We start from the raw sequence: 26,087 nt of genomic DNA on the forward strand, positions 1-26,087 counted from the left end.
CGGCGCCTAGGCTATACACACAGCATAACACATTTTCGCATGAACGCTTGTTCATGGCATTTGGACAGACTATTATCGTATTATAGCCCAAAAAATGTGGAGAAATGCTTTGAATTATTCATTTTCATTACCAGACACAAATCATATTGATAGAGAAATATCTGACTTTCACTTTGTAAACAAATCGCTTTTGAACTCATTTTCTACAAAGAAAAGTTAACAAGTAAAGGTTTGTGTGTAAGCAAGTATAAAGTGGAAGGGTTTCAAATAGCCACAAGTGCTGTCAAAAACAAGTTATGAAGAAAAAAAAAGGTTTGATTTGGCTTCATTTTGATGTTAATGGTTAACACTGTTTAAGTGTTATTTTAAGATATTTAGTTTGAATATTTCTGGAAATGGCCGTTTAACTTTTATAGCACATGCATTTCATTTCGCTGTGTTTGATATACCACAGCAAAGAAATTACAGTTGTTTTTATGTAAATTGTTTAAATATTAAATGCATTTTGTTCTAAGAAACAAATACATTGTGAGGTATGTTTTCATGTTGTTACTAAAATGACCATTTGTTTGTATATTCCGTAGCACTAATACTGCAACATTTTATATTTTCATGCGGAAGTCTTCTTATTAAAGGGAAAAAGGTAAAATCCGTAGCAGTCTACTTTAAAGGAAGATATCTTTTTTTCATTTCTGAATTATAGCAATTATCACGTGTAAATATATAATTATTTGATAGATTATGATAGATGTATGGTATATTCGCCTTTAGTAATTTGTAATATAAGTGAACTGTTTATAGCTTTTTAGCTCGACTATACGAAGTATAAGGAGAGTTATCCTACTCGCCCCGGCGTCGGCGTCTTTCCGCGTCCCCACCTTGGTTAAAGTTTTTTTACACTTTCTCTTTTTTCAACTTATCTCTGTAATTACTTGATGGAATGGAATTTATTCAAACTTAAAATAGTTGTTCAACATCATCACCCACATCATATGACACAAGGTGCATAACTCAGGCACCATTTTTTCATGAATGATTCCCCCTTTTTACTTAGAATTTCAGGTTAAAGTTTTGGTGCACTTTCACTCTACCTCTGTTATTACTGACTGGATTTGATCATCACCCACATCATATGATACAAGATGCATAACTCTGGCACAATTTTTCATGAATTATTCCCCTTTTTACTTAGAATTTCAGGTTAAAGTTTTATGCAACTTCACTCTATCTCTGTTATTACTGAATGGATCTGATTCAAACGTAAACAATTGTTCAACATCATTACCCTTATCATATGACACAAGGTACGTAACTCTGGGACCAATTTTTCATGAATTATTTCCCCTTTTTACTTTGAATTTTAGGTTAAAGTTTTGATGCACTTTCACTCTGTCTCCGTTATTACTTAATGGATTTGACTCAAACTTAAAATAATTGTTCAACATCATCACCCACACCATATGACGCAAATTGCATAACTCTGGCACCAATTTTTCATTAATTATTCCCCCTTTTTACTTAGAAGTTTAGGTTAAAGTTTTGATGCCCTTTCACTCTGTCTCTGTTATTACTGAATGGATTTGATTCAAACTTAAAATAGTTGTTCAACATTATCACCCACACTATATGACACAAGCTGCATAACTCTGGTACCAATGTTTAATGAATTTTGCCCCTTTTTGGTTAGGATATACTTATATAGAGTTTTGATACATTTTATCTTTACCTCTCTTATTACTTTAAGTTGATATTTTTGACATAGACTCAGGCTGTTGTGCAATATCTTCATCCACAATTGGAGTTATTAAACACTCCAGTTACAGCTCTAGTTTCCTCAGATGCGCCCAGTTTTACTATCCAGCATCGAAATAGTCGAGCACGCTGTCTCCTGTGACAGCTCTTGTTACTAGTTATGTTTATGAACAGAAGTCATGGTAGTTTAATGCTGTTTTGATTGTAACCTTGTTAGATCTTAACCCTGTTACAATGACACGTAATTTGTTCACCTGAGAGCACAAAATGCTCAAGGTGAGCATTTGTGTTCATCCTGTGCCCGTTATCATCTGTCGTCAACAGCTTTGACACAATTGCAATGAAACTTCGTCAGCTTGTTAGCCTTAAAAATCTCTTAGGAGAATTTTGCTTTATAATATGAATTATAAAACTAAACTAGGTCAAATTCATAGAAACATTGTTTAGTCTCTAAATGCAACATCTTTATCTTATTTTATACTTTTCCCATAATGCGTGCGTCTATAGAATTTGAAACTCGATTATTAGCTATTTCAATGAGATTTTACAAAATCTACAGTTCATATTTTCAATATAGATCTAATACTTTTCTTCAGGTAATGTCTTTCCACAGGAGTCTGAAATTCTATCAATAAGACCATAGAAGTCTATCTTTACAAAAATACCCCCTATATATATATAAAATAAACACCAGGAATGAAACGTCAAAAAACCCCGGGTCCCCTAAAAATACGCACGGAACACAGGGTGATCGCAATTTAGCGGGCGTAGTGATAAAATAACACTAAAATACACCTACCGCACTCGACAGTATTCAAATCTGATAAACTTTACGAGAGTAATCAGACATTTTCTGAGGTTTTCCGAGATTTTCAGCTGTCGCCGAAGCCGCCATTCGCTGACGTCACAACAATAACAACAATTACAGCGCCGGGATAAAATTAGAAAGTAGCCATTCCCGTACTGTCTTACCTTCAAATTACATAACAGACATTTTCATATTGCTATATTCATATAAAAAAGTCATTGTACACCAAGTATCAAATTTTACTACTGAAATTTAGATATTCCGCTGCATCGAAAAATGGATTATCCCAAGAGTAACCTCCCTTTACGGGTTTTCCCAATCAAATTTTGTAAACTATCTTTTTATTGCAAAAGGAATCTAGGGGATATTATAGACTGATGTAAACATATAAATATTCTAATACTGATTTACTCGGTGTACAAATTTTAAAGGATAAAATAAGTATTTTATCTTTATCTCGGCGCTGTAATTGTTGCACTTTCGATCGGCGGCCGCCATTTTTTGTTTACATTAAAGGTCAAGGACATTGAAATACCTGCGATTATTTCAGGTTTAAGACTAGGTCACTTCTTCTTCCGTTGAACTCCAAACCTCAAGACGTGTATTCTCAGAATTGTATGTCAAGTCATATATAAACCAAATCAATATATTACAGGCACTATTTTCCACCTAAATTTCATAAAACGTTGCAAAAATGTTTGCACTATAAAATGAAATTCGATTTCAGTACTAGGTTACAAGAAGTCTTAGACAGGGTCGCTATTGGAATAGTCTCCGTCCGTCTCTCCGTCCGTTCATAACACTTCAGTGTTTGCTCCATATCTCCTGGAACCCTTGAAGGATTTTCATGAAACTTGGTTCAAATAATCACCCCATCAAGACGATGTGCAAAACTTATGAGCAAGCCTTGTCGGCTCAAGGTCACAACTCAAGGTAAAATGTTTTAGCCTTCCATTTCGTGTCGGCTCTGTATCTTCTAAAATTTAGGTCAAATGATAACCACATCAAGACCATGTGCAGAACCTATGAGTCAACCGTGCCGACTCAAGGTCAAGGTCACAACTTGAGGTTAAAGGTTTAAGCCTTCCATTTTATGACCGCTCTGTATTATCTAAACCCCTTGAACGATTATCATAAAATTTGGGTCAAATGATAACCTCATCAAGACTATGTGCAGAAACTACGAGTAAGCCATGTCGGCTCAAGATCAAGGTCACCACTCAAGGTCAAAGGTGTTTGCCCTCCATTTTGTGTCCGCTCTGTATTTCCTTAACCCCTTGAAGGAATTTTATAAACTTGGGTCAAATGATCTTCGTATCAAGACAATGTGCAGAACTTATTAGTCATCCATGTCGGCTTCGGGTCAAGGTTACAACTTAGGGTTATAAGTTTGAGCCTTCCATTTTGTGTCCGCTCTATATCTCCTAAACCCCTTGAAGGATGTTCATGAAACTTTGTTCAAATGATCACCTCATAAAGACAATGTGCAGAATTAATGAGTCAGCCATGATGACTAAAAGTCCAGGTCACATCACAGGGTCAAAGGTTTGAGTCTTCCATTTTGTGTCCGCTCTGTATCTCTTAACCCCTTTGAAGGATTCATGTGAAACCTGGGTCATATGATCACATCATCAAGACAATGTGCAGAACAAACGACGGCTCAAGGTCAAGGTCACAAAGGTTTGAGCCTTTCATTTTTGTCCACAGTGTAATTCTACACACCTTGAAGGATTACCATCAAACTTGGGACAAATGATCGCCTCATCAAGAATTCATGATTCAGTTTGTCAACTCAGGGTCAAGGTCACAACTCAAGTCAAAGGTTTGAGCTTTGTACCTCCTAAACCTCTTGAAGGATTTCCATGAAACATGGGTAAAATGATCACCTCATCAAGATGATGCTTAGATTACATATACAAGTCATGTCAGTTGAAGGTCTAGGTCGCAGCTCAAGTCCAAAGGTTTACCCTTTCACTATCCATAACAGTGGCGGGGATTTAACTGTCTTTCAGACCGCCTTGTCTAGTTAAACAGGCTTTGGTTTTAGACGAATTTGTATAATTCGGAAAATCTAGTAGAATATTCACCAAATGAACATTCCTTTAAATCCTTTTGAAATCCAGATTGTTGCTTCTGAGAAGATTTAGCTTGCCTATACGAAGTATGTAGAGCTGTGCTTTTCGACCTGGCGTCGGCGTCACGCGTCCTCACCTTGGTTAAAGGAATGATGCCTTTTTCTCTGTAATTACTTGATGGATTTGTTTTAACCTTAAAATAGTTATCCATCAAATACATTGTATGGCTCAATGGCCTTAATTTTCACACCAATATTTCATGAATTATTCCCCTTTTACTTGGGATTTCATGTTATAGTTTTGATTCACTTTCATTATGCCCCCCTTCGAAGAAGGAGGGGTATATTGTTTTGCAGATGTCGGTCGGTCGGTCGGTCGGTCGGAATGTAGACCAATCCGTTTCCGTATGATAACTCAAGAATGCTTGGGCCTAGGATCATGAAAGTTGATAGGGAGATTAGTCATCACCAGCAGATGACCCCTATTGATTTTGAGGTCTGTATGTCATAGGTCAAGGTCACAGTGACCCTGAATATTAAAACGGTTTCCGGATGATAACTCAAGAACACTTGGTCCTAGGATCATGAAAGTTGATAGGGAGGTTGATAATGACTAGCAAATGACCCCTATTGATTTTGAGGTCAGTATGTTATAGGTAAAGGTCACAGTGACCCTGAAGAGTAAAACGGTTTCCGGATGATAACTCAAGAACGCTTAGCCTAGGGTCATGAAAGTTGATAGGGAGGTTGATCATGATCAGCAGATGACCCCTATTGATTTTGAGGTCAGTATGTTAAAGGTCAAGGTCACAGTGACCCTGAACAGTAAAACGGTTTCCGGCCAATAACTCAAGAACACTTGGGCCTAGTATCAGGAAAATTGATAGTTAGGTTGGCCATGACTAGCAGATGATCCCTATTGATTTTGAGGTCATTAGATCAAAGGTCAAGGTCACATTGGCCAGGAACAGTTCAACGGTTTCTGATCTTCTTGTCCAAAACCATAGGGCCTAGGGCTTTGATATTTGGTATGTAGCAAAATCTAGTGGTCCTCTACCAAGATTGTTCAGATTATTTCCCTGGGGTCAAATATGGCCCTTCCCCCGGGGTCACATAGTTTATATAGACTTATATAGGAAAACACTTTGAAAAACCTCTTGTCCAAAACCACAGGGCCTAGGGCTTTGATATTTTGTATATGACATCATCTAGTGGTCCTCTACTAAGATTGTTCAAATTATTCCCCTAGGGTCAAATATGGCTCCGCCCTGGGGGTCACATGGTTTACATAGACTTATAATTGGAAAAACTTTGAAAATCTTCTTGTCAAAACCACAAAGACTATGGTTTTGATATTTTGTAATGTAGCATCATCTAGTGGTTCTCTACCAAGTTTGTTCAAATTATCCCTCTAGGGTCAAATAGAGCCCCGCCCCAGGGGTCATATGGTTCATATAGACTTACATAGGGAAAAACATAGAATCTTCATGTCCATAACTTACATCATTCAAATTTGGACCACATGTATACTAGTAGTTTTGAGTGGCAAGATGAACCTTGACATGAGTTGACCTTGATCTTGACCTAGTGACCTACTTTCACATTTCTGTAGCTATGGCCTTCAAATTTGGACCACATGCATAGGTTTGTGTACCAAAAAAACTGTGACATTGACATTGACCTAGTGATCTACTTGCACATTTCTCAAGCTACAGCCTTCAAACGTTGACCTTGTTATTGACCTAGTGACCTACTTTCACATTTTTGGATGTACAGGCTTCAAATTTGAACCACAAGCATAGTTTTGTGTACTGAAATGAACTTTGATCTTGAGATTGACCTAGTGACCTACTTTCACATTTCTGAAGGTACAGGCTTCAAATTTGGACCACTTGCATAGTTTTGTGATCCGAAATAAAATGTGACCTTGATTTTGACCTAGTGACCTACTTTCACATTTCTCAAGCTACAGCCTTCAAATTTGAACCACAAGCATAGTTTTGTGTACTGAAATGAACTTTGATCTTGAGATTGACCTAGTGACCTACTTTCACATTTCTGAAGGTACAGTCTTCAAATTTGGACCGCATGCATATTTTTGTGTTCTGAATTGAAATTTGACATTGATTTTTACCTATTACCTACTTTCTCATTTCTCAAGGTACAGCCTTCAAATTTGAAGCACATGCATAGTTCTGTCTACCGAAATGAACTTTGACCTTGAAATTGATGTAGTGACCTGCTTTCACATTTTTCAAGCCACAGCTTTAAAATTTGGACCACATACACATTGTTTTGTACCAAAATGAAATTTGACCTTGATTTTGATATTGAGCCAGTGTTGAAATGTGGAACATTCAAAACTGGCTCAGTGGATGGCGCCAAGATCACTCTGTAATCTCTTGTTGGGTTAATGGGTTAATAGGTTAAAGGTCAAGGTCAGATTAAATCAGAATGGTAGAACTTTTGTTTACAGTGAGCATATAATTTCTGTTCCTTGTGCAATTATTGAATGCATCAAGGGGGGCATTTCGTGTTCGACGAGCTCTTGTTTTATGTTAGTAATTACTAAACGGATTTGATATAAAATATAAATATAAAATATTTGTTCCACATCATCACCTATATCATATGACAGAAAGTCAATAGCTCTAGCAGCAATTTTTCATTAATTATTCTCTTTTGGTTTATACTTTTAGGTTGATTTTAATGCATTTTCGCAATATCTCTGTAGTTACAGAGAGGATCTGATTCTAACTAAAAATAGTTTTTCCACGTCATCACTCATACCTTATAACGCAAGAGCGAAAGTGAAAATAAAATTCAGAATCGATTTAAAAATTGAAAAAGTTATCAGCATTTAAATATTTTGTCAAAATAGCGGTTGTTTTATTTCCATTGTAACAGAAACAAAATGGTGAATTTATTAAATTTTTACATACATTTGTGAACTGCAATTTTTATTACTCTATAATTATTTTTGAATGTTCGTATATGCCCGTATCTGAAAGAGCGGGTCGTATTATGTTAACACCCTGCTAGTGGCGGCGTCAAACAGCATATCCGCTCTCTTGAGTCAAACAGTTTTTATCCGATATTCACTAAACTTGCTTACAATGTTTGTGGTCATTATTTCTTGGCCAATTCGATAACCACCTGAATCGCCCAAGACGCTCTTGGATCATGGCCCCTGAATTACACAGAAACTGCCAATTTAGCCTTGTCCGCTCTCAAAGTCAAACAGTTTTCATCTGATTTTCATCAAACTGGCTGATAATGTTTACGGCAAAATATCTCGACCAAGTTAGATAACCACCCAAATCGTCCCAGGCACTCTTGGATTATCGCACTTGAGGTACTCGAAAATCTGCGAATTTAGTCTTGTCTGTTCTTTAAGTCAAACAGCTTTTATCCGATCTTCTCCAAACTTGGTGAAATGTTTTTAGGCAAAATATCTCGGCCAACTTCAGTAACCTCCCAAAACTCACAAGGCACTCTTTGATTATGGACCTGAATATTTAGACGGGCGTATTCTGTGACAGTCCGGCACTCTTGTTTTCCTTTGACGTAAGTGTTCACTTATACGAGATGGAAACCTCGTATCCCTATCTCATAGATCAAGGTCACACTTGTAGGGTCAAAGGTCATTTTAGGGTGTGTCCGGGCTGTAACTTTGCCATGCATATTTGAGCAATCCATTTTATACGCTCGTTTGAAAAATCTGGACGTATTATGGTAACGGCCTTGGTGAGCGGGCGGTCGACGTCCGAAGACGTTGTCTGGAGCATATCTTCTTCATGCATCAAGTTCTAATGTATCTTGGTACAAATGTTCATCATCATAAGACGGAGTGTTATGCGTAAAACCAAGGGCCCTAGGTCTAAGGGCAAGGTCACACTTAGAGGTCAAAGGTCAAAATCAATAATGACATTGTCCGGAGCATTTCTTCTTCAAGCATGGAGAGTTTTTGATGTACTTTGGCACAGTTGTTTGCCTTAATGACAAAGTGACTAGCGCATAACCCAGGTCCCTTAGTCTAAGGTCAAGGTTCCACTTGTAAGTAAAATGCTTTATATGATAACTATTTCCGCAGCGTTTCATCTTAATGCATGGAGGAACATTGATATACCTTGGCACAAATGTTCAGCACTGTGAGTATTGGTTGCCATGCGCAAGAACCAGATACCTAGGTGTTAGGTTCAGGTCATAATCAGAGGCAAAGGTCACGCATAGAGTGATATTGATGTTACACCCAATTTAGGTGTATTTTGACCTTTTGCTACCTTGTAAGGATTTTTGTGAAGATTTTTTTTGAAGATTAACGTCTCTTCGTTGTCACTATAAACAACATAAATTGAACAAAGGGAAAAATCAAGACCACTTTTCTGTGGTATACATTGAAGTTATTTTCAAATTTTACGTGTATTTTATGGTATCTGTCTCTACCTGGGTAGGATTTATGTACTTAGGAAAACATAAGAATTACAAGAATTACAACACAACCACAGAATTAAAAATACAGGTACTACTGTAAAGACATTTGCTATGACGGGCGTATATTGTGGCATTCTGGCACTCTTGTTACCAGTCATAATGAAAGAAATTACCATAGTTTGCTTCTTACACTCATGAAACATATAAAATTAATCTATTTGAAAGGTAATTTTCTAAATATTTACTAAATAAAGAATTCAGTAGTGTGTAAATGACGTCATAAACACACAAAATGGCTTCCTCCAACACCAGCAATTTAATTTAATTTCAAACTGCCATATCTCTTTCAATGGTGGTCCGATTTTAAGATTTCTTCCAGCCTTATGAAAACAGACAAATACAAAATCTCAGATCGAGCTTCTAATGACCCTTTTATTTTATACATCCAACTTTTTTTTCATTTTTCTTTCTTTTTTTTTTGTTATCGAATGAAATCTTCAGTGTTTATCGACGTTAAAATGGAACTGAGTGAAGTTTTTGTATCCACTATTTTTTAATTGTCATGCATACTAAATGAAAGACATGCAGCAACATGCAATACAAAAAGATATGATAAGGATTTTTTCTGGCTGTTCATATTAACTTGTGAAATACAAGCGATATTTTCGACATAAATTTTACAGGTAGATAATAAAAAGTTATATATAATTTCATACGTTTTATTGTATATATTGTTATAAAGGATTGTCGTCCTATGTTTGTTGTATAAATAGGTTTTATCTCAAAACTTTGATATATGCACGGCAGTGCAAAATATTTTCATGAGACATATTAATAGTTCATGAAATGTATGACCATACTTGAATATATTATTTCATTTTTTATGTCATAAACTTTTTTAATGCATGACCTAGTGTAGGTTTTCAGTGTGACACATATTTTGATAAATAGTTAATCAAAATTGTGTGAGTAATTTGTTAAAATTGCATAGATACATGGAAATAATAAAATTATGTCACTGAGTTTTGACTTCTGTTATTACTAAACACTTTCCAAGAATTTGGTAGCTCCTTATTGTATCCACACATATCCAGCACGGGCAATAGTCATGTATATAAGAGCAATTTTCTTCTGCAACAGGACAATATTTATTCGTACAGGGGCAATATTCATGTGTACAAGGATAATATTCATGTGTACAAGGGCAAAATTCATGTGTTCATAGGTAGACGGTTTCATGAAATTTTATTTCTAATTAAGTTCAGCTGAACTTTCTCTAGGGTAAGTTGTTACTATGGTAATAGATCATTTATTGGCCCTCTAACCTAATGAAATTAAGTTTTGACGTAGAGAGTACAGCCGCGAATAAAAGCAATAGTCTAAGGTTCATTCATTTGAAAGTCTGTAAGTTCAGCGTAACAACAATTGAAATGGATAGAATTTTATGATAAAAACCCTAAGTGCCTGGGACGGGATTCAAACCAAGGTAGCACGGGTTTCAAGTTTAATCCACTAACCACTGAGAAATAGAGTCGTTTCACTGACGCAGCGGTCAGAAATTGTTTTATTTTTGTTGCTTTTTACATAAAAGTCCAACTTGAGAGCGTTATAGATATTGGCAATCTATCTAAAGCTTAAAATGGCACTTTCTTTTCCAAAATGTCATGACTGCTCTAAGAGGGGAATTGATACGACCACTTACACATAGATTGTAAGTACAAAAACAACAAAAATAAGACAATCTCTGGCAACTGCGTCAGTGAGTCAACTCTCGCTTATGGTAAGATGGGGCCCGTCCGGGATATGGACTTAATCTATAAAGTGATCTATATACTTATTCAAAGTTTAAGAAGTAAAACTGTAGGTATACATTAACAACCCCCATATATGTCAACTAAATGGTCTGCTTAACAGATTCACTTAAGACAGTGCGTCAAATATAAAACAATTTATTTTAGGCTACTTAAACCATTGTACAGGTGAATGGTTCGTCGTCCGTCTATCTGCGTTCTCCGTCATTTGTGTTTCAAGGTTTCAAAAAGTTTACTTAAGCATTCTTCTCCCCTGAAAACATTGGGCGGAAGTTGATGAAACTTGGACTGAATGGCTTTCTATTAAAGTTGTTCCAAGAATTGATATATATTTCAAGCTTGTGAGCAATTACAATATTGAGCCAGATAAACACAATACTGAAGCACGCTTTACGTCAAGCCTGCACGTTACGTTTCCCGCCATTTCTTTGTTTATGTAAACTGCATCTTAAGTACAGGCCTGTACCTCCGTAATTGAGAAACACCTGCTGCCTGCCTGGTCCGTGTAATCAAACTACAAAGAATGGGCATTCTAAACAACGAGGTCTAGCGGATGAGAATTATTAACTGGTTACCGGCAGATGTAATGAGATGTACATTCGTCTGCACCATAAACAAAATGGCAGGATACATTTGGGCCTTGTGTGACGTCTGCTGGGATTGTTGACATCCGGTTCAGCACATTATATCTGTTGACGAACTTTAAAGCAGACATGTGGTTTATTTGAATATATTCGTTATCTCTGGCGGATTCTAACATATTTAAATGAATTGAATGATTAAGACACGGGATCATCCTGAAACAGAAGCTTTTTTAAATAACTTAATTAATTCTAAACCAACTTTAAACTCCTTAAACTAACTCTTCAACTGCCAATTGCCAGGGGAGGAGATGGAAACAGAGGTACCTTTCCGGTCTTACCAGAATACACAAATTGACAAAAGGAAACTTTTTTGGCCATAATTCTATTCATTTTAGGAAAGAAGTGCACATGATTGCCTCGCAAGTTTCCAAGTCCAAATAGACTTTTGCTGAACCGTTGCATTTCTAGATCTTTGGCATACATCTAAAATGTTATTGTCTTAGTTGAAAGCGATGACACTGTATAAATGTCGTACTGTCAACATCGACAATATGATAACAGGAAGCTATTGCGCGATATTAAGTTATTGTTGCCCGCGACAACATAAAGCAAAAACACGATAACACAATTCGATAACACGACAAACACGTTGCGACAGAATGAAAATGCGATATGGCATAATGACAATACGATGTGGCATCATGACAATGCAAGATGACATCATGACAATGCGAGGTGATATCATGACAGTGCAAGGTGGCATCATGTTAATATCCTTCTATCGCATCGTGTTGCTGTTCTATCACATTGTGTTTTCGTATCGCATGGTGTTGATGTCCTGTCACGTCCTGTAGTCGTGCAGTGGCATCGTATTGTCATGATGCCACATTCTATTATCATGATGCCACATCGTAATGTCATAATGCCACATCGTATTGACATGATGCCATATCGTGTTGACATGATCCCACATCGTATTATCGTACATTGGCATCGTATTGTTATGACGTCACATCAAATTGCCATGATGCCACATCTTAATGTCATGATGCCACATCGTATTGACATGATGCCATATCGTATTATCATGATACCACATCGTGTTGACATGATGCTATGTCGTGTTTTACATGATGCCACATCGTTTATCATGATGCCACATTGTGTTGTCATGATGACACATCGTATAGTCATGGTGCCATATCGTATTGTCATGATGCTACATTGTGTAGTTATGATGCCACATCGCAAATAGTATCATGATGCCACATCGTATTGTCATACATTCCGTATCAGGGGCCATTAATGACTGGTCCGAAGAAAATAAATGTCTTATCATCTATATTATGTACGAGTTATCCTGATGTCATTTTAAATTTGACCACAAATTCAGAAAGAGTTGAAAATTGTTCAAATGTATAACGACTGACAGCTGTGCCGAATGGCAGAGCCTGGTCAACAAAATATAAACCGCGTCAAGCATAAACAACTATTATCGTATTTGTTTCACTTTTCTTTTTATCATCATATGTTAGTACGTTTATATGTTTCTTTGCAATGTAAATATTTCCATAAGTCTAAATATACCTGCGTACAGAATAGTAAACCAGACGAACGTCGAGTAACGTAAAAACATCGACGTTAAGGTGGAATGCGCCCCAATTTTTTTTTTTTTTGCCGAATATTGACATGAAATTTATACTATACAAAATTCAGGATATATGCGAATGAGTTCCCGTTTTACTTTTTCGCCATATTCACGGTGGGGAAACCACGTGACTAACTTGGGTAACGTGCACGCAAAAGTGCTAAAAATAGGCCCGCTTCAGGTATGTTTTTTCACTATAACTTTTTTGATCCGCAATTGTTTTAAACTAGATTACGTGCATAAACCTCGCAATAAAAAGCTCTTTCATCGGATGTATGTAACTTGATGAAACTCTCTCCCGTTTTTACGTAATCCTTGCCCAACCGATTCGAAAGATGCAAAATATTTTGGTAACGAACACGTCTGTTCACAAGTTACGCACCTAGCACAGATTCTGCAGAGAATTTCCGCTGGAATTTAAGTTTAAAATAAAGCTTGTCATTGTCCAAAGTCCTGTACCAAATAATTAACATGACTATTCAGGAATATTAAAGATATCGTAAGACAAAGGGTGCGGTAACGTACACGTTGCGGTTTTTCAGGAGGTGACGTACACGTCATTTTTCCCCAGAGGCTAACGTGCACGTCAAAGACTATTTATCATGCATGTAGACCATCTTTGTCTTTAAATGACTGAATTGTTAACATTTTGACATTGTTAAAAAAGATGCAAATGCTGGGAATAGGCTGTTTTTCTTTCGGTAGGTTAATATATACAGAAATGCTACAGTGAAAATGTGTAGCGTCGGTCCTCATCCTAGCTTGGAAATAATTACACGTTTACAGCTCTTATATATCTATACATAAATAGGCAAGATGATAAAATTTTGAAATTATTTTGCTCTAAATCCATTATATTCGCAACTGACCATGTATCTTTGAGTGAAAAAGTTGACAGTTGCTTACGGGTGATGGAAGCTTAGTACTTGTTCTTTCCAGTAACGATAGTTAGTTTAGTTGTCCGCACCATAATTATGATTCTGACTTTTGAAAGAGACAAACAAAAAGAGTATTAAATACGCATATAGGTATAATTGTTGCACCGAGAGTAACAGCAGTAAAACTATTATCTGTTTATAGCACGGAGAATGAATATATTTGCCAGGAGTGCGAAATGTCTTTTCGGAGAAAAAGTAATTTAAAGGCGCTCGAGAAGAGACATAGTGGAGCGTGAACCTACCACTGTTGTGGGAAAAACTTTTTTCGGACGACCCATTTTCTAAAAATAACAACAGAAAAAAACTTGTTACTTTTCTTTTTGACATGTTTATATTTTGTATATCATTGATTTTACTTGGATTCCATACAAGTTTCTTATACATACAGAGAGGTAATTAAAAATGGAGTCAGTAAGAGTTATGATTCCTTATCAATACACTTCCTTTCACTGACCTGTATTAATGTACAAAGTATCAAATCAACCCTTCATAGGTTTTGGCTTGGGCTTCAGTCAAGCTTCTTGCTTTTCCCTTTCATGCATAAAGGGAGGTGATTCAAAAATGGGGTCAGCTAAAGTAATGGTTCTTTGACACTGCACTTTGCTTCACTGACCTCTATCAATGTATCAAGTATCAAGACAATCCTTTATATGGTTTTGACATTGGCCCCAGACAAGTTTTTTCCATAGATAAAGGGAGGTTATTCAAAATAAGATCAGTTAGAGTTATGGTTCTTTGACACTGTACTTCCTTTCATTGGACCTCTATTTATGTGCAAAGTTTCAAGTCAATCCTTTATATAATTTCGACTTGGGCTTCAGACAAGCTTTCTATATAACGATAAGGGGAGGTAATTTAAAAATGTGACCATTACACTGCGCTTCCTCTGTCAATGTGTAAAGTACCATCAAATTCTTCAAATAGTTTTTGACTTGGGCTCTGGACAAGTCTTTTTTATAAGGATAAGGGGAGATAATTGAAAAATGGGACCACCTAGAGTTATGGTTCTTTGATACTGCACTGTGTTCGATCATTGTATGAAGTAACAAATTAGCACCTTTATTATTTCTTGAGTTATGCTCCGGATAAGAAGCGTGACGGACGCCAGCCGGTCGCCAACGGACAAAAAGACGGACGACGGAAAAGTGATCCCTATATGTCGCAGCTACTTTGTAGTAGGCGACACAAAATCTGTCTAAGTCAACTGTACTTGGTTAAAAAAAAATCAACTTTTTGCGACATTTTCTAACTATTTTTGCGATCCAATATAGCTTAGTTTAGTAAAATAGTTAATTGTAATCTCGTTAATGCTTATATAAGGTATTTGATTTTGTAAATGAACAGCCTAAACATAACCGAGGCTGTTACTTTAAAGCTTTGAATGTAACTGACGCATTTATAGATCTATATTATCAGAATATGTCAGCATTTATAATTTAATCAACCATGGAATGACTATGTCCTTAGATATGCAAAATTTCGGTCAATACTGATATATTGTTTCAGTAAGGAGGTCTAAATGAATAACTAGCTGACCAACAAACTGTCACTAACCCACAGAAAGAATAACATTACTCCCGCACGATAATTTAAACGACAACGTGTTTATAATATTGGCTGATTGCTATGGTCCCATGCATGATAGAACTCAAACAGTTTGTCAATGATTCAAATAAGGTGCATGCTGTCATATTAAACAAAAAGATTTTCTGTATTGTAACGTTTTAATAAAGAAAAATCATGGTTATCAAGCATGCTATCGTTCCAGTTATCGTCCAGAATTTATACTAATTTCAGCATCTTTTTAACAATATAAAAAATGTTTACAGTTCAACGGGTCATCAAAAAGATTTGAACATATGGATTTGATTAAACCCTGCTGACAGACGACATGGTTTATTCCCAGAAACCTAATTAACTTTTGATAGTTGGAGAAAAAAAAGTTGACATTTAAAATGGCAACTGCTAACAATGTCTACTTGTCAAAATAACATACACGATTAGACCATAAAATTCCAAATGCTATTCATTTTCACTGTAGCATTTCTGTATATACTAACCTACCGAAAGAAAAACAGTCTGTTCCCAGCATCTGCATCTTTTTTTTTAACAATATCAAAATGTTTACAGTTCAGTCATTTAAAGGCAAAGATGTTCTACATGCATGATAAATAGTTTTTGACGTGTACGTTACCCTCTGGGGAAAAATGACGTGTACGTCACCTCCTGAAAACCGCAACGTGTACGTTTCCGCACCCTTTGTCTTACGATATCTTTAATATTCCTGAATAGGTATGTTAAATATTTGGTATAGGACTTTGGACAATGACATGCTTTATTTTAAACCTACATTCCAGCGAAAATTCTCTGCAGAATCTGTGCTAGGTGCGTAACTTGTGAACAGACGTGTTCGTTACCAAAATATTTTGCATCTTTCGAATCGGTTGGGCAAGGATTACGTAAAAACGGGAGGGAGTTTCATCAAGTTACATATATCCGATGAAAGAGCTTTTTATTGCGGGGTTTATGCACGTTATCTCGTTTAAAGGTGTTTTTCACAATTATTTCTAGCGGACAGAATTTTTTGTAACTTTGCATATTTATAGATTGATGTATGGCAAGTTAAAATAAAAAATAAAAATGATAGGTACCCGTGCTTCTTTTTTCAATATTTAAAGTTTATTAAGAACACCAAATCGGTATTTTTGTCTGAAGAAACAATACATACATGTCATAATAAAACTACTGCAAACAATTATTTATTCAAAGTTTCACTCTGATGTTACTGTTTATGCATCACAATTAATGAAACCACTATAGCTATGCATAAAATGTCAACATATAGATATATTAACTCAGAAAAATTACTCTTGATAGATGTCGAAAGTATCTGGAACTGAGAAAATCACGAAGTATTTCTTAATGATATGAAAAATCTAGCGGACAGAATTTTATCAAATTTTATATTATGTAAGCTAGAACTAAGACAAAAAAATCTAAACCAAAAAAATAATATCAACCCGTGCTTGTTTTCAAGAAAAATTAAAAAATATTCACTCCACCCACAAAAGTATTTTTTCATTACCCCACCCACCTAAAATTATGAACATTTTTTTCTTACAAAACAAATTGCACAATGTTATTATCAGTTTCTTAACCAATTTTCTTACTCACATGCGGAATAATGCTCCTTTAAGGTTGCATGCCTCTAGGTCAAATACCTTTTGGGATACGTGCTACACAAGCTTTCATATGCCATTTACATATATATTTGACCACGTCAAGGGACATAAATCTGTTTTTACTGAGTGAAACCTCAAATAAAAGCACTGGTGCACAACTTCGCATGCTGAATTTAATTCTTGTTTGGTTTCATGACTCTTGGCGCATATACTTTTGAGGTACATGCGGCACAAATGCTTAGACCCTTTATGTACAATTTGACTGTCAAGGGCCATAACTCTGGTCTTACTATGCGAAATGCGGGATGGGGCACAAAAGTATAACAACATTTTTAGGAAGTCACATTTGAACTTGAAGGAGACAGATCTACGTTAAGATTTTCTGGAATTTTATTTGACTTGGAGTCGGCTGCATCATTACTGGACGAAATAGTTTACTTTTAAATTGGCTGTCCACAATGTATTCGATTCGAGCACTTCCTACGACAACTCCTCCAATAAAACACCATCACTTTTAAAGGTAGAATATGGATGCACGACCTATATTGTCAGTACATACGATATTTTTTGCGCGAGTGCGCTGCATATCCGACAATTATGCACTTTCGGCGGCGAATCCTAAACTTTACAGTGGTTATCGCTTGCTGCGCGACTGAGCTGCGCACAAAATATTGTGATGAACTCCTTTAAAACAATGGCGGATCAAAAAAGTTATAGTGAAAAAACATACCTGAAGCGGGCCTATTTTTAGCACTTTTGCGTGCACGTTATCCGATTTAGTCACGTGGTTTCCCCACCGTGATATTGTTCGTGATGTTTGTTATTGTGTCACAAGCATGGCCCCTGACGTCACTTTTCGTGCAACGCCCAGTTCCGAGTGTTTTCGGCATGTTTCCTTTCCCGCACTCTGAATGTCATACGAATGAAAAATACAAAATAATTGTCATTTTGCAAACAGAAAAAACTACTCAATGGTATAAAATTCAGTGAAATGAAATTGACGCTTAGGACGTCAGTGACAATTTTGTGACGTCAGAACAGAAAAATTCATGTAACGTACAAAAATAAACAAGATGACGGATGACGTATATTAGCAGCATCGATGTACACATATATGATAATATTAGTAACACATTGTGCTGTGCGCTCTTTACCATATATAGAATATATACTACCAGTAAATTATATGCGGGGCTTAAGCGAAAGTAAACTTTCCATTATGTAACGAAATTATTTTATCGTTTGTCACTAAAATTCATGTTAATAAGTAAGTAATGACATATTTTCTGTTTTCTAATGCCATTTCTCTTGATTTTCAATCGTCCGACGCAGGCGACGGGCAAAGAACGTCCTGAAACGGACGTCTGACTAGCGGCCTGACGTGGCGGTATAGGTACGTCTGACGTTCCTCGCGGAGTCCTGTTGGCTTAATTACTGACGGAAGATCATAGGTGTCCATTCGTGATATTTGTCGTGCCGGTGACAAATCGGATTTTCTCGGTGTCGTCCGCAGCTATCTTTCTGTACACTAACCCGGGTTTGCTTCGTGTGAAGCGGAAGTGATAATATTTGGAAATGTTTTGCACGTCTTGAAAATATCACCGAGGCACATATTCCAGCCACTCCACTCCCAGCCATTCTTGCCATATGTAACCGTCACATTACTATGTGCGGCTATGTGTATAACACTTACCACGTGCTGGAGTGTGTCACAGTTCGAACACCATTACAACTTCTTAATAGTCCCAATCCCGGCGTCGATTAGGCACCTGCACAGTAAAACATTATATAAGATTACGAAGATGTATCACACAGTATGGTTACGTTCGATCATGAATATAACCAATTAGTGTTTTGATGTTAATGTATAAAGTTAAATACCAGTAACATTATTACTGGCGATCTTCATCGGTCTAAAATCACATTGAAAATTTGTATCAAAATTTATTTAGTAATAAATACATTCTAGTTGTTAATATGCTCGACTACCCATTGCCGTATTTTTTACATTGCATATGCTGGTAGGGATCAAAATGGCTAATCTGTAGGTATTTATCTGAAAATTGGATTTAGTTCTAATTATTCCAGTTTCAAATATAAGCGTTTACCGCAAGGAAACTGTTGTACTGAATAATTGATTAGAGCAATTTTGTGTGTCGTGGTAACTGCATCATATATTTGATTGTTGTGTGCCGCCCAGTCACCGTGCGCCATGATAAGTACTCCAGCACGTATATGTTCTTGTTCTGTCCTGGTAAACAGGTGTATAAAAATAGCTATTTATGGTATATATCATATTCAGACCAAAACTAGCTCGATTGAAATACAAACGTAAAGATAAAAACTTTAGGATTTAATTGCCGTTTACTTTCGAACTTAATACGGTATACATTTTTATGGCATTAACAACGTACATACGTGTATGTTTCAATTTAGTTTTTTCTTCTTTTTCTGAACAAACAAACAACTGATAACATCACAACCGTGAGCATGGCGCGTCATATATATATTCTTGAAACTGAACAGACATAGAACTGTAACAGTGTGACAAAAGAATAAATCTTTACTTAATCTTTACGATACGTCAAAAGGCTTAAAATTGTACCATCAAAAGCAGTAAATAATCCTATAGAATGAAATTATAAAAGCATGATATTAATTACTCGAAACGTTACGTAAGTCAACTCTTATAGATATGTGAACTATTTTGTTGCGCGATATTCAAAATTATACAACATATTATGGAAGGGGATATCCGCCATTTCACACATTTTATTAGTTGCTATTTTAATATGCCAGTTCATATTCCCGTGTTGGTTTTTAAAAGTGCATTTTCCCTATTTGTATGTACATTTACATTAAATCATTGTAATAATCATGTTTTATAAAATGTATGTAATGACACTTGTCAGTGTTTTTAAATGAAAACTTAAAATGTTTCTGTTATAAATAAATAAAAAAAAACCTTCAAATTCAAACATTTAATTTAAATTAAGTTGATTGTTTTACAATTGCAAAATTTAATTTCTTTTTACATTTTTTGTTGCTTTCAATACATTGTTTATATTTAGATACATCAGCGGTACTTTAACGGACAGATGTATAGATAAGATCTTATATATATCTATGTGTCTGATGAAAACGAACATCTTTCGCACAATGAAATGTTGATTATAAAACATACAGCCGTCATCATAATAATGACTGCAACAAAATAAGATTGTTTTCATAATACATGTACTTTTGTCGTTTCAAAACGAAGCCGAGAACCAGTCCTCATTATTACGACAATGGTCGCCGTATAATAATTGACTTCACCCTCTTCGGTACAACGTCCATTTTCACCTCGTGAAAAACACAGCGACGAGGAGTTCAAACTTGCGAAATATGACAATTTCGATCATGTCTTTAAGGGTTTACACCCGGATCGAACTCCCATGACCATGATACATGTATATATAGGTATCATACATGGTCATGTAGGCATAGGTCCTAGCTAAAGATTGAGACCCTGTTCGGGTACCTAGGATAGCCTGAGGGGTCAGGGCATGTTGTACAAGGTCACAAATTAATGTTCGAACTTAGAAAGTCTGCCTATTTTGACCACGTCGGAAAGAATTTCAATAAAGTTCGACCATGTATCACCAAAACATATAAACGTATATACATTGATGTGTAGTTATGGATCCTGGCTATCAGTTTACACCATGTTCGAGTACATTGGATAGCTCTAGGGGTCGGGGTGTGTCGTATAAGAACACTGTTTTGTCTTCTAACTTATATTATTTGACCATGTCTAAAAGGTTATCGACCGGGTTCGAGCCCCTTTGCAAAAGAAATATAAATATATCATAATGGTCATATATGTATGAGTCCTGGCTATCAAATGAGACTAAGTTTGAGTACCTGACAAACAAAAAAGGGTCAATGCAGGCCATTTAAGGTCAATGGGAAGTGTTCAAATTGAGGAAATACGAGGTATGTTCGAAATGAATTGCTTATTTCTATCTGGAGACTTCAAATTTCAAGTTAGCCCAAAAGGGCTCATTTCATGCCCTCGAAGTACTCCCCGTGGCTAGAAATGCAAAGTTTCAGCCGATGTTTCCACTTCTTGAAGGCGTCACGGTACACTGATTTGGGCACAGTAATAAGGTACTGATGAATGGCAGATCCAAGTGCCTGTCGGGACTGGTATTTCCGCCCAGCAAGGAATGATTTCAATTTCGGAAACAAAAAGAAATCACATGGGGCAAGGTCTGGGGAATACGAGGGGTGAGGCAAAACAGTTACTTTTTCTTTCTTCAAAAACGCCGTAACTATTGCGGAGGTATGAGCGGGGGCATTATCATGTAGAAGACGGACATGTTTAAAACCAGTGGCAGGGCGTCGTTTCTGATAATACGTTTCTTCAGTACTACGTCTTTGTAGTACTTTCCGGTGATGCTTTTGCCCTTTTTCACCGGCACTTTTATTGCGACTCCTTCACCAGAGAAGAAGATTGCATACAAAACCTTCTTTGCACTCAAAGAACGTTTGGCAATTATTGGGCGTTTGCTGTGATTGGTGGCCCAGATCTTATTGCTAACCTTTCTGACGGGCTCAAAATAATGGACCCAGGTTTCATCACCTGTGACGACATTGGCAAGCAGCTTTTTGGCCACTTTAACCCGTTGCCTCTTTAGCTCATCAGTCAACAGATGTGGCACCCATCTAGCAAAAATCTTTCTGACTTTCAAATGCTTCTTCAAAATAAGGTGAACCGTTGATAGTGATATGCCTACCTTTCGTGCAATATCACGAACTGTAAATCTTGCATCTCCTTCAATGATTTCCTTTATTTTGGAAACGATTTTTTTACGAGATGCAGATTTTGGCCTACCTGATTTCGGTGCATTTTTGATGGACTCTACACCAGACTCAAATTTCTTTTTCCATCGCCGAACTGTGTCATAAGACACACAAGAAGGTCCATAAGCAGTAGAAAGTTCAGTCATCAGCTGCTTCAAAGCAAAACCAAGTTTTGAGCGAGCTTTGATGTAAGCCCGTATTTCATCTTTCCATTTTTACTACAGTGGTCAATGATTGCGTGTATTCAAATGGCAAATTTTATGTCTTACACTTAGTGTAACATGTACATTTATACACCGTTGTGTAGGTATTGAATAACCCTATACAGGTAGGTATTGGTTTTTATCGTGCCCCACGTGGATATCGAGCTAGAGGACAATAAGCAATTCATATCGAACACTCCTCGTATGTTTATTTTGACCATGTCTGACAGGCTTTAAACCCGATTCGAACCCCAAAGAAATATACATATATGTCATACATGGTTGTATAGGTGTAAGTCCTGAATATCGATTAAGACCACGTTTGAGTACCTAGGCTACAAGATATGCCTCCAACATAGAATATACGATTTTTTACTATGTCTGTGTTGAATTCCGTTTGGCAAAACCATGTACCAGTTTTATGCATCATCGACTAGGTATGGATCCTGGCTATAAAGTAACACACTGTTCGAGTACTTGAGTTGGCTATGGGTGCTAGGAGAGGTTATACATAGAAGTACGGAATTTCAGTTCATATTCACACTATGTTAGAACTTGTCTTTTGTTCCAGTCTCTACATCCCGGGTATCTACCTATACCATATATGGATATATTGGAAGCTGTCTAAGCTTTACATTCAAACTACTTACAAGTCCATTTGATGCCATCAGGGCTCAGGACAGGTCTCAGAATGTGACCAAACTTGTTTTATGTGATAGTGTGCTGGCCAAAACGAAGCTGGCCCGAGCAAGAGAGCAGTGAAAATTGCTCGAATGATGTCACTGGTGCCTTAACTGATTTAGAAAGTTCATATTTTGAGAATATTACCGGACTTTGACCAATGTCCTTGACCCTAGTCGACTGGGTTCGAACCCGATTTGGCCTGCTTCCTGTAGCTACTGACTTGCCCTTTGCGACAAGGTTTCATTTATAAAAATCGAACATATGGTAAGATATGACTCTTTCGACAGGGTCCATCCCTAAATTTAATATATGAAGTGTGCATATTTTCACGAAAAATTGTACATTTTGAGACGGTTCGATGGTAAATATATACAAATGACATATCTTTCTATACAGTGTTTAGATTTAATTTATAAAAGTTATTTCATTAAAATGTCAAATGTGAACATTGTACAATAATATGATGTGAATGAAAAACATTAATTTTCCGGAAAGATTACGTACAGACTGGCGTACAGATTTTTTTTGTTACAACCAAATCAGATACATTTTTTTCGAAAATAAGCTTTAGTTTTTATTTGCAGTTATTTACGAAAAATAAATAGATTATATAAGCACGTCTTCCTTATTTTACGGCTAATGGTAAATGCCAAAGCTCAGCAAATATTCTCGACGGAATGTCCGTCAGGGAAAAAATGATTTTCATGTTCGTTTAAATGATAGTTCAAACTAATTATGAAAAGAAATTTCAATTTGATATCTTGTTCCTAACGCTTTTTATAATAAAATGAAATTAATGAAATTTTCGAAAAATTGCGACAAAAATTACCGTAATACGGTCACTGTAGCAAGTCTACAAATCGTACAGACTGACACAATTTACCTGAACATATTTATTTCCATAGAAATAATAGAAATAAACCATACTGTGTTACTTTAGCTTTAAAAAATATTTTTAGATAAATAAGTATACGTTTTGACTTGGCAGCCATGTTCGAGCTCGGACGACCTTAGAATCGGGTTTAAACCTTGCGCTTTACCTTTATGAAATAGTTATTGGAAAGTCCGACAAATATGCGTAACTTTTTTAAGATATCTTTAGAACTTTTATCGTAATATTTGATTGAAAATGACCTTTTTTAAAATTGATTTCAGGCCCGGGACCCGAACCCCTCTAGAGAACGGTCTGACCCAACCAGGGGGTTCTGAATGTCTTTTATTGTGTAGTATTTAATAAAATCAAGCTACAAATGTCAAACCCTACGAGAAAAATACAGTTTTTGACACTCTTATTTCGATTTCAAAAATTTGAAATCAGGGACTTTATCTACCTAGTTTAGTATCTTTATAGTGAAAAGAGCAAGCATGTACTACTACTAGTATTGCTTTTATCTTGTTTTCTCCATTTTTATTTGAATTAGTAAATACAAGAAGGGCAGTTCAATAAGCTCTCATAAAGCTATTTCATTATTTGGCATTTTTAAAACTTATGTCATTTTATACAGTTTAGAGATATTTTTGTATCATCCCTTTTTTCGAATAATTTTATCAGTATGTTGTATTTCATATAAAGTATGATTTTTTTTCTAATTTTGGCGTGAAAATTTACTTTTTTTTTTTTTTTTTGATTTGGGTTTAACGCCGTTTTTCAACAGTATTTCAGTCATGTAACGGCGGGCAGTTAACCTAACCAGTGTTCCTGGATTCTGTACCAGTACAAACCTGTTCTCCGCAAGTAACTGAAAATTTACTATCTATACTGAATTTTCTTCATGTACTTTTGCCTGATCTACAGACACTCAAGGTAATGTTTACCTGTTGTCGCCAGACTGGTCATTTCTCCTTTTATCCGGCCTTCTTTCCTCTCGCTAAATTTATAATTCGGATTTTATTTTTGAGTGTATTCAGATAATTATCATTGCTAAATTGCAGTTAAGCATTATAAGAACGATCAAGTATTTTGTACTCTGAACTGATTTTTCCTTTAATAGCTAAACAAAGGTAGATTTCAATTTAGTATAATAACGAACCTGGGCTAATTTAAATCAGGAATTATGACCACTTTTCGTCCGTCTGTCCATCAAGTGAAATCTTTATCAAGTAGATACGTTGGTCAGTCCTGTTACAATTGATTTCCACGGTGCACGTACATTACGTGTTTTTCATGTTTAAATATCTACCGGTCGCTCAACACAGTCTAAAATATGTGTATATGGAATCTACGTGATCAGTGTACAATGAGACATAAATTCAAAGTTTTCTGATTCCACAGATATGCACCGGATACCGTTAGAGAAGGTGCACCGTCGTAATGGTCCAGATTGGTATACCGAGAGGTATACGCGCAAACAACATGTTTTATGTGATTGTGGAATAAATATTCGAAAACTTAACTACTGTAGTTGAAACGAAAACAACATTCATAATTACTGCTGCGTCAAATCAACATTAACCGAGCAGAATTTTCTACCTAGTCATCCACTGATTCCTTTCATGTTTAAGCAAGGATAAATGCTGAATTATCTGGGGGCCGGTGGTGTAGTGGTAACACGCTTGACTTTCAATCCAGAGGTCCGGGGTTCGAATCCCGGTCCAGGCACTGGAAATTTCTGAGATGCTCTTGAGTGTCTGCCACCTAACTACAGGCCTGTACTGGTTCTTCCAAGGAGAGACGGCTTCGCGTGTATCGGTGCTATACACCAGACACGTTAAAGAACTAGACTGTCTATTCGCAAAGAGCTAGGCTAAGTAAGCCGGGCACGTCTGTATCTAAAATTGCTCTCTGTCTGTTCTGGGGGCTTTATCCCTCCGGTCAGATCGCTCTGTCTTTGTACTAGTAGAGGATAAATTTCGCGCCCTGCGTGGCTGCGTTTGCTATATTCAGAAAAAAAACTTTTATATATTCTGACTTCATCTGTCTTGGCTCTGATTATCTATCTTATGTTTTGAGAAAAAGGGGCACAATTATACAGAATTTAAAAAGTCTCAGGAGTTATCTCCTGTGAACAAAACTTAAGGTCTGAACACAGACTAGACCAAAGGTGTTGTGTCTTATGTTCAAAGGTGAAGGTCATATGAAGGTCAAGGACATCAGTCAACTTGAAAAACAAAATAAAAGGGA

The 26,087-nt window shown here is 36.3% G+C and overlaps 1 protein-coding gene across 1 annotated transcript in view; it reads right to left on the reverse strand.

Moving 5' to 3' along the window:
- The window catches only part of LOC128548833 (uncharacterized), a 64,218-nt gene that overhangs the window by 8,734 nt on the left and 29,397 nt on the right, over positions 1 to 26,087 (reverse strand). The gene's annotated exons all lie outside the window — the stretch shown is intronic.

The sequence above is a fragment of the Mercenaria mercenaria genome, chromosome 15, assembly GCF_021730395.1.
Source record: "Mercenaria mercenaria strain notata chromosome 15, MADL_Memer_1, whole genome shotgun sequence".
Classification (NCBI taxonomy): Eukaryota; Metazoa; Mollusca; class Bivalvia; order Venerida; family Veneridae; genus Mercenaria; species Mercenaria mercenaria.